This window comes from Corvus kubaryi, unplaced genomic scaffold, assembly GCF_017639235.1.
Source record: "Corvus kubaryi isolate FWS band 111438036 unplaced genomic scaffold, C.kubaryi_AGA036_p1.0 37394, whole genome shotgun sequence".
NCBI classification, from domain to species: Eukaryota; Metazoa; Chordata; class Aves; order Passeriformes; family Corvidae; genus Corvus; species Corvus kubaryi.
Window position 1 is genome coordinate 12,430,469 of NW_024581133.1, and position 9,933 is coordinate 12,440,401.

Consider the following 9,933-nt stretch of genomic DNA (forward strand, 5'->3'; position numbering starts at 1 on the left):
CTGCTGGCAGAGGAGCCGGGAATGAAGTCCCAGGCTGTGCGTGGTGCCGGCGCCAGCCCAGCCCTGCCCTTGGCCCCGGGCCCTCTCTGTGGGCGTCTGGCGAGCGGCTTTCGAGGAATCGCCGCCACACCTGTGGTGCCACCTGCCCGTCGTGCTCACGCCGAGGGATAAGGGGTGTGGGGAACAAGGGGCAAATGCACGGTGGGAAACTGGCGCCGTTTGTCCCCATGAGCCCCAGTGCCCAGGCACCGCACCCACCGCTCGCCAGGATTGGGCATGGGCCAGGCCATGCCAGGGCGGCAGCGCTGGCACAGCGCGGGCTGAGCTGGGCTGCCCTGGCCTCCGGGAAGGCTCGGAGGACTCTGGCTGTGGTGGTCCATCCTCCAGCCTGCTTGAGCAGTCGGGGAGCTCGGATCCCCGGCACTGAGACCAAGGACGGTTTTCAGGCAGTTGTGCAGCTGGAGAGCTGCTGCTGACGTCCTCCCTGACAGACGCCGGCGATGCCACCGGGTCACCCGCGATTTCAATGTTTAACGAGATGCTTCAATATTTAATCGCACGTTGCTGAGGGGTTGTGCACCTCGAAGACGCGGCACCGCTGGCGCGGTGGCTCAGGGATGCAGAGGTTATTCTGCTCCAGGAGTGTCCCCCGGGGGGGCACAGCTCCGTGGGCTCCCAGCTCTCTCCCAGCCCGGAGCCCTGGGCAGAGCTCGCCTGTGGGAGCCAAGGCTGCTCCTCCGTGGGAGCACGGACAGGAGTTCCATTCCTCTGCCAGGCCCCGTCTGCCGTGGAGCCTCCCGGGAGGGACTGCGCCAGGATCATCCTTCCTGCTGCAGGAGCGAGGATCCTGGCGCTGCTGGCATTTTTCCCGGCCAGTTTCTCCCCATATAAGCTGGACCCCTTGGCACAGGGAGCGCGCCGGTGCTGTTGTGGCCGGGGTTTGTTGTGGGAGCTGTGGCCACAGCTGGGCTGGCAACTGATCCCAAAAACAGGACAAAAACAGCGACCGCAGTCCAGAAAGTTGCAGATGGCCTGGAGAGGGGAATGCTGGAGAGAGGAGCTGCTCCCTGCTCGCGTCCAGCTGCAGAGAGCTCACGGCTCATTAGCGCAGCTCCGAGCCGAGCGCGTCCCGCCGCGGGGCCGGGCACGGCGGCACCCCCGGGACAGCAGCACCGCCGGGAGGTGGCACAGAACGGCACTCGGGGCACAGCGGGAAGGGGGGATGCTGCAGAACTCAGGGAAGAGAATCAAGAGGGGCTTTGAAAACCGGGGCAGCAAGGGGAAATTATATGGGGAAGGTAAACTGGAGGTCTGGGTTTGCTTCTGGAATGGGGAGGGGGAGAAGAAAAGGGCTTGGAGCGCAGGGTCCCGTTCCTGGGGATGAAGGTAGTGAATGTGTGGAGAAGAAGAAGGAAGCATTCCCTGGGTTTGCGTCCTGGATCACTTCCCAGTGCCCCCGGGATGCTGGATGTGAGCAGACTCCGGCTCAGCCTGCCAAGCAGCAGCGCCAGCCTCCAGGCCGGGCCGGGCTGCTGCGAACCCAAATCAGACCAGGAAGCCTCTTCAGCTGCCTTATTTTCCTAGGATTAGGAATCACAATCTTTATTATGAAATACTAACACTTGCAAAAAAAATTCCCAAGGCTGGACTCCTCCATTGCCAATTCCATCAGTGCCAGTGCTCCCGGCTGGCAGCTCCTGCAGAGCTGTTATCTCCAGGAGAAATCATTACACAATCCTCATTCTCATGCTGCAAACAGCTTCATTATGGAACCCGGACTTCAAAGCAGACCCAGAAACAACCAAGTTTCTGTTCAGAATCCAAGATGTTCGGGGAGGATCAGGATTTAGGCTTTGCAAACTGGTCCAGAGAGCAGGTTGGGCTCAATCCCCGAGGATGGAAAGCGGCTCTCATGGTTGTGAGGGGAGAGAAACGTGAAAATCCTTTCCCGACCCAGTAGGTGCAGGGAATTAACTGGGAGTGAATGTGAATCGTGTGGAATAAGTGAACAAGCAGTCTCCATTCTTCTGCCTGGACAGTGGGAAGGAACTGGTCCAGCAGGGCAGGATGCTAGAGTGGGATACTGGAGCAGAATGCTGGAGAGGGGTGCTGGAGCAGAATGCTGGAGCGGGAAGAGCGCTCCCTGCTTGTCTCTCCTCCCTGCATTCCTCCCTCCAACTGACCCGAGGATTCTCCCAGGGCCATTGACTTCCATGGTTCTGAGCTGGGGGAAGCTGCGGGCTGCGGCCGTGCCGGTGCCGGTGCCGGTATCGGCGGGAGGCTTTGCCAGGCTGTCCCCGAGCTGCCCCGCTGTGCTCGGGATGTGTCTCTGTGCCCCGGGGCACAGGGGACGAGGCGGATGCGCAGCGCTCATCCTGCATCATCCTGCTTTAATGAACTGCTTTCCCAGTCCATGGACAGACTAATTTGGCTCCCGTCTCCCGGGGAATGAAGCCGTGGCTCGTGACCCCGCTGGCTCTTGAGCTGCTGGGAAGTCGCTGCGGCTCGGCCGAAGTAACCGCGTTATCCCTGCGGTGCCCATTAGTCCTGATGGGAAGGAATGGCTCTGTAGCTTCCCATTAGAGCTAATGGGCATCAGCGGAGCCGCCTGCCCAGCACAGGGAAGCTGTGCCATTCCGCGCCGTGCCGTGGGAGCAGCGTGGGGAGCGGGAGCAGGAGCAGGAGCTGGAGCAGGAGCAGGAGCGGGGATAGCACTGTGGAGACCTGGTACGGGAGGGCAGGGGCTGATCCCCGCTGAGGGGGGGATGAAGGAGGGATACAGCTTCTTTGAGATGCAGGTACCAAACTCCTGGGGAGTGGGGCTGTACCAGACACTGCAGAAATGGGTCGGAGCCATCAGATCCCCACAATGAGATCCAGGGTTAAGGCACAACAATTCTAGAATTTTCAAAGCAGCTTTTAATTTTGGGGGATCCATGAAAGAAGAGCTAAGCCCACAGATCCTGCCAGGTCTGTAATCTTCGCAACAGCATCAGCACCTCAGCTGCTGGATTAACCTTTGCTTCCTGGTTTTCCCTGAGCAGCCAGTTTGCTTCCCAGCAGCAGGCAGAGATGCAGTGCAAGCACAAAATACAACTACCTGCTCTCTTTTCCTCCAAAATTCAGCATTTTTGATGAAGCAGGAGCCCAATCAAGGTCAACCTTGGCTGGTTTGAGCAAAACCATTTCCTTCAGATTTGGATGAGGCTGAGACTTTCGGAATTACACAGTGGACCCAACATAAGTATTAACAATTTGATGCGTGTTCCCTGACAGAGGGTGGGCTTAGATGGGATATTGAGAAGAAATTGTTCCTTGTGAGGGTGGGGAGGCCCTGGCACAGGTTCCCAGAGAAGCTGTGGCTGCCCCATCCCTGGGAGTGTCCAAAGCCAGGCTGGACGGGGCTTGGAGCAGGCTGGGATAGTGGGAGGTGCCCCTGCCCGTGGCAGGGGCTGGAATGAGATGGGCTTTAAGGTCCTTTCCCACCCAAATTGTTCCAGGATTCTGTGCTTACTAAGTCTCCATCATTTCCTCTCCTCCTCGATGGAGTTGCTGAAGAGAACAGAGGATGAGGGAGGGACTGTAGGTGCTGGCAAGAGGCGCTGATGCCCAAGCAGGGGCAGCTCTCGATGCCGATGTTGCCGGCTCTGCTGACCTGGGCACGGCTGTGAGGGCGAGTGGTCAGAGGACAATGCCCGTGGTGTGCACACCACAAAGGGGCTCTTCTTCCCCCAGAGCATGCCTCGCCACTTGCTTCAGCTCCTCTTTCCCCTCAACAGTGGCAGGAAAATCTTCCTTTGCGCTGGAATTCCCCATGGTCACTCTTGTTGTCTCCCACGCCAGGCAGGCCAGGACTGCACTGTCTCGGCTGAGCTCAGACCTGGGGGCTTCAAAACCTTTAAAACCCACACCAGGTGCCAAGGAGCATCTGGTGACTTTCCACACATCTCTTGGGTGCCCAGATCATGCCATTCTGTGTGTAATGATAGTAATTAACAAAATCACCTTTTCATCTTTAAGCCCATCACTGTTATCCTGATGGGCGCTCTGTGCCCCTCGCTGGATCACCCTGCGCCCAGCACAGGGAGCTGGGCTGGCATCCCACAGCTGCTGTTCCTGCTTGGTCATTCCACTCAGGAGCTCGGCTACTGCAGCCTTTGACAGTCTCCATCTTTATAGCTTATTTCATGTTTTGAAAGATTTATTTGAATAAATTGCCAGATGAAATACTGCTTTCAACTCGCTGACCTGCTGGGCTGTTGTAGCCTTCCAGCAGTGCCATCAGGGAAAATTTCCAGCCTCAGAAGTTCTCCTGGTATAAACGAATTGCCTTGGAGGTGTTTTGATGCAGAGCTGCATTAAGTAGAAAGGGGGTTTAGTGACAGCAGTTGTTGGTTAAAGAAGAAAAGAAAACTTCTGTGTGTGTTTGAAGGGCTGGGTTGTTTGCCGTGGCTGGCGTGGGCTGTTCAGGGAGTGGGAAGCTGGGAATGCTGAGGAGGGATAGCACTCATGGCAGATGCTGAATGGAAACCAGGACTGCTGCTTGGTTCCTGTGCCTGGGAGAGTCACACTGGAATGTGGTGATTGCTAGGATGGGGAGCTGCTTGGAACAGGATGAAATTTGACAGGACAAGAGGACATAGCCTGAAGCTGTGCCAGGGGAGATTCTGGTTGGGCATCAGGAGGAATTTCTTCCTGGAAAGAGTGGCTCTGCCCTGGCAGAGGTGATAAATCCCAGAATTTGTGAGCAGCCAGGCTGTACAGAGGGAAAGTGGCTGCAGAGCTGGGCTTGGCAGTCCCTGCTTCCAGCAGGCTTGGTTTGCTGATCCCTCATCCTCAGGGCTGCAGCAGCCCCTGGGATTTAAAGTGGCAGCACAAAGTGACCACAGCTCCAGCTCAGCCAGGTGGGAGGGAGTGAAATGGGGTGAAAGCATCCCCAGCTCAGCAGCAGCACAGTCCTGAGCTGAACTGGGCATGCCTTCACCCCATTTCCCTCTCCTCCCACCGGAGCCCCCACACTGGGAAGGTGCTGTGAGCGACAGACCTGCAGGGAAAATGGACAACCCCATCCAGGAACCAGCTTCCCTTCTCTGAACATGGATGGGCATGTTCAGTGCTTCAGGGTGGCACCTGTACTCCTGATCAAAGACTAAAGAGATGATGGTTTGGTGATGTTCATCCAACAAAATTAGTTCTGGAAACAGCACAGCACCATAATAAATGCCATCCAATGGCACTGTGAGTGTTGCTTCTGTGCTCAGATGTTCGGAGCTTCCAAAGTGCTGCTGAATCCTTGCCTTTGCCTGCATGGGATTGCTCTGGGCTCCCAGGACATGCTCATGTTGGAGGTCCCTAGTTTCATGCTAGATTTCAGTGGTTTTAATAGCACTGGGATGCCAAAGGGCCAGGGGATTGAATTCACTGGAGCCAGGCCTTACTGGGGCCAGCCAAAGTTTCCTTCTATACAGGAAATAATTTAACAGCACAGTAATAATATCAATGTATTTAATAGAATCATGGAATCATTTTTGTGGGAAAAGACCTCCAAGATCATTGAGTCCAACCATCTGTAAGTAGGAAAGTAATTCCAGGCTTTACTCATGTGGATATGGCGTTATCCTTGAGGGGCACTGGGTAGATTTGTGTGCACACACAGCCGTGCCCTGTCATTCATCATCATCATCATCATCCACCTCAGCTGATCCTCACCCAAGCCGCTGGAATGTGCAGCTCCGGGGCATCAGGCAGTGCCAGGACAGGGCACAACGAGATGGGGGCAACCATCGTGTGTCCCACCTATGGAAAGGTGAGGAGCATCCCCACAGCCACGGCAAGAGCTCTGGGGGCCTCTGGAACAACTGGCACAAACTGGGGCAGAATGTGTGGTTTGTCAGTGCCCTGTTATTAATACTTAATTAGCCTGCTCTGTATTTCAAAGCGTGTGGGCATGGGAGGGAATTGCCAGCAAAGCAAACCACTTAACTCGGAGTCGCGTTTCTGGCGCGGAGCCTCCGAGGAAATGCTCTCCAGGTTTTCCTGGAGAGCTCATTACAGAGACAATAAAGGCCCAGGATAAATAGGATGCAACTGTTATTAACACGCAGTCCCTAGAAACTGGGTTAAAAAATCCTCAGCACTTGGACAATAAAATTGTGTCCTTGATCCGTGTGGTAGTGTGTTCCTCCTGTTGCCATGGCGACGGCATCCTCCAGCAATGCTCCCAGCTGCTCCTCACATTAACGCTCCCTCAGATCCTGGGGCTGGGGTATTTGCATTTGAAACCATCAGCAATGCCTTCCCCGACTGCCATATTCCATCCATTTCACAAAGTATCCCCATTTATTCCTGCCTCCTTTCCCACACGTTGTGATTACTGGGAGCAGAACACCCTTCCCCAAGGCAAACCCATGCTGGCATATGCCACTGTCCTGCTGGGCATGGAGAGCTGGCTCCAGAGAGAAAATTTACTGCAAACTGCATCTTTTGGCTTTGCTTAAAAATTCGTGTCTGTGGAAATCGGTGGTGGAGAGGGCTGGGTACCAGACACCACCTCCTCATCTTTTCACCTCTTCCCCTCTTCAGCTCTTTGCACAGAAGCCACATGTGCCACCACCTGTGCCGGGGATGGTTGTGGAATCCTGGAATGGTTTGTGTGGGAAGGCACCCTAAAGCTCATCCAGTTCCACCCCCTGCCATGGGCAGGGACCCCTTCCACTATCCCAGGTTGCTCCAAGCCCTGTCCAGCCTGGCCTTGGACATGCCCAGGGATGGGGCAGCAGGTCACAATGGAAGCTCTTTCAGAGTCATGGTGCAGATCAGGATATTGAACCCAGGGCTGAGCTGCAGGGAGGTATCTCACCCTGGGACCTGTGCCATGCCAGGGACCATCCCAGTGGTGTCTGGGCTCCTGGACCCCATGCTGCTGCTCCGAGGGCTGTGGGAGCTGGCAGCAGTGTGGGGGCATCCAGGGCCGTGGCTGGAGCCCATGTTGGAGCAGAGCTCTCGACGGCACCGTGAGCTGTGGGATCCACCACCCCGGGGCAGTTTATTCCGCTACTTAATCACTCTTATTTTTAAAAACTGCATCTTGTTTCTAATCCAAGTGCGTCTGCTCCAGCCCCCGGAGGCTGGGTCTGTGCTGCCTCTCTTCACTTGATTGAAGAGCCCTTTAGTAGCTGATATTTTCTCTCTGTGAAGGCATTTAGGGATGATGGTCGTGTCACCTCTCACTCTGCTCTCTGATGGATGAGAGGCTGAGCTCCTCACACTCCCTGCCAGGCAGCTGCTTCCAGACCATTGCTGTCTCTTTGTGCCACATCCCCGGCATTTTCACCTCCCTCACTCCGATGCAGGTATCGGGGCCAGGCTGAGCCTTCCAGCATCCATCCAGGAGGGCTGTGCAGGGCAAACACCTCTGCCCAGAGCACATCCTGTATCCTGGGCTGACCCCCCAGCGTGGGCAGCAGGGGAGGGGGGATTCTGCCCCTCTGCCCTGCTCAGGTGAGACCTCACCTGCAAAGCTGCCTCCAGCCCTGGGGCCAAACATCAGCAGGACGTGGAGCTGCTGGAATGAGTCCAGAGAAGGCCATGGAGATGCTCTGAGGGCTGGATGTGTCTGTACATCCCATGTGCAGGGCTTTGACTGGGGGTTCCTTCTGGAGGGTGTTTTTCCAGTTACCAATTTTGACAGCATCTGCCTATGATTCTGCTGCCGTTTGCCATTAATGCCCATTTGTAGGAATTCCTGACTGTCTGAGTCCTTTGGTGCCTGAGGGAGCTGCCCTGGAGCCTGCCTTGAGCCTTGGAATCAATCCACTTTATTACCTGAATGACAGAGCTCAGTGTAAAGCAAAATCTTGTGGTAATATTTTTTCTGTGTTGCAGAACAGAGAGGAGCTCACAGAACCAACTCCTTCAGCACAGCACACCAAAGATTTACTTTCAAAGAAGAAAAAATAATAGATGGGGTAAATTGAACAAATGAGAAGTGAAAAGGGCAAAGGGCAGGAGCATTGCTGCTGTGGGTGTTTTCACAGCAGAAGGGACCTTAAAGCCCATCTCATTCCATCCCCTGTCATGGGCAGGGACACCTTCTGCTAGACCAGGTGGCTCCAAGCCCTGTCCTATCTAGCCTTGAACACTTCCCTGGTGCAGGGAGCGAGATGCCCTGGGTGCTGGGATGCTCCTGCAGTCGGGAAGCTGATTTCAGAGCTGGGGGCAGCACTGACAGGCTCTGCTGGATCCAGCTGTGGCCCGGTGGTGCATCCCCATGTGCCTGTGCAGGATTTTGCAGCTCCTTGCTCATCCAATGGTTTTTTGCTCAGGAAATCAGTGAAGGTGAAAATTTAAATGCAAACACAAAGAGGCTTTGGAGTGAACAAATTGGAAACCCAAGTCAGTGGAAGAAGGAGAAGAGGCCGTGACATAAAAGAGATTGTGTGGTCAGAAACAGCTCAGCCAAAAATGAGCTCATTGTGGTTTTTTACCCCAGGACAATTAATGGATGCTTAATTCTTCTATTTTTGACGGATTTCTGGGCTACTCTGCCTGTGTTGCTCCCTCTGAATCTGATTTTGAGGTTTTGATTTTAGCAAGGGGCTGCCATGGCAGATCTGGGCTGGTGCCACACCGAGGAAGAAGAGGATGGAGGGAGCAGAGTGGTGCAGATCCACTGCAAACCACCACCCTCTGCAGACCTCAGGCACCCACCAGAAAGGAGGGGACCAGAGATTTTTGGACAAACTCTGCCTCCCACACTCCCTGGCCCTGGGGGCTGTGTGGGGCCACGTGAGGCTGTTTGTGGTCCCCCTGGGCAGGGGCAGATTGCTGTTCCCTGGGAGCGGGGTGGGATCCTGCCCGGACACCGCTGTGACATGCAGCAATGTGACACTCGTGCGTGTGATGTCACACTCATGCTGGAGCACTCGTGGCTTCGTACACCGAATCTGGGGCAGCTGCTGTGCCCAGAGCGCTGCATTTCCATACTGTCATGTGCACTTCATGGCTTTATTCAGCCCAGGCCCTGTGCCCAGGAGAGGCTCCAGCTCCACAGTCATTCGTGGGCAGGCACAGCCCCTGGCTGCGGGCAGGACAAGGTCTGATGGCTCAGGGAACAACAGGATTGAGTCTGACAGTGACTTTGGACAAGGGATGGAGTGACAGGACCAGGGGCAGTGGCTTCAAACTGAACAAGGACAGGGTTAGATGGGATATTCTGGAGAAATTGTTCCCTGGGAGGTGAGGCTTTGGCACAGGATGTCCAGAGAAGCTGTGGCTGCTCCTGGATCCCTGGAAGTGTCCAAGGCCAGGTTGGACAGGACTTGGAGCAGGCTGGGATAGTGGAAGGTGTCCCTGCCCATGGTAGGGGGTGGAATGGGATGGGCCTTAAGGTCCCTTCCCACTCAACCCGACCCGTCCTGTGGTTCTGTGATTCCAACAGCAGAAGCCTTGGAGTCAAACCCCTCCCACTGGGACTCCTGCTCCCCAAGCCTCTCCTGTACCACAAGCTGCCTTCCTCTTCATTTTCCCTGCATTTGGAACATTTTGGAATGGGTGCAGTAAATAATGTGATGAGTAGGTGCTGCAAGGGTTGAGTTAATCCTTGCAGGCACCACTGGAGTGTGAAGGGGCACCATTTCCTCTCAGATGTGTCTCTGTTTCACTCTTGCAGAAGCTGAATAATTCTCTTTGACAGCTTTTTGCTTTTTATAGCAGTAATTAGTCAAAAAGCATCGGCGTGACGAGCGTTGGGAGCACTGCCCTGGCACTACTAGTTGGTGCTCCAGGCACACGGCTTGGGGAGGGCACTGCTGCAGATTTGGGGGTGGTGACAAGGCCAGGGGTGAGCAGGGTGTTGGGCTCTGATGCTAAAATGGGCAAAACCTTGCCCTTTTTTCCTACCTAAATTTGCACTTGTGTTTTAAGGCACCTGGA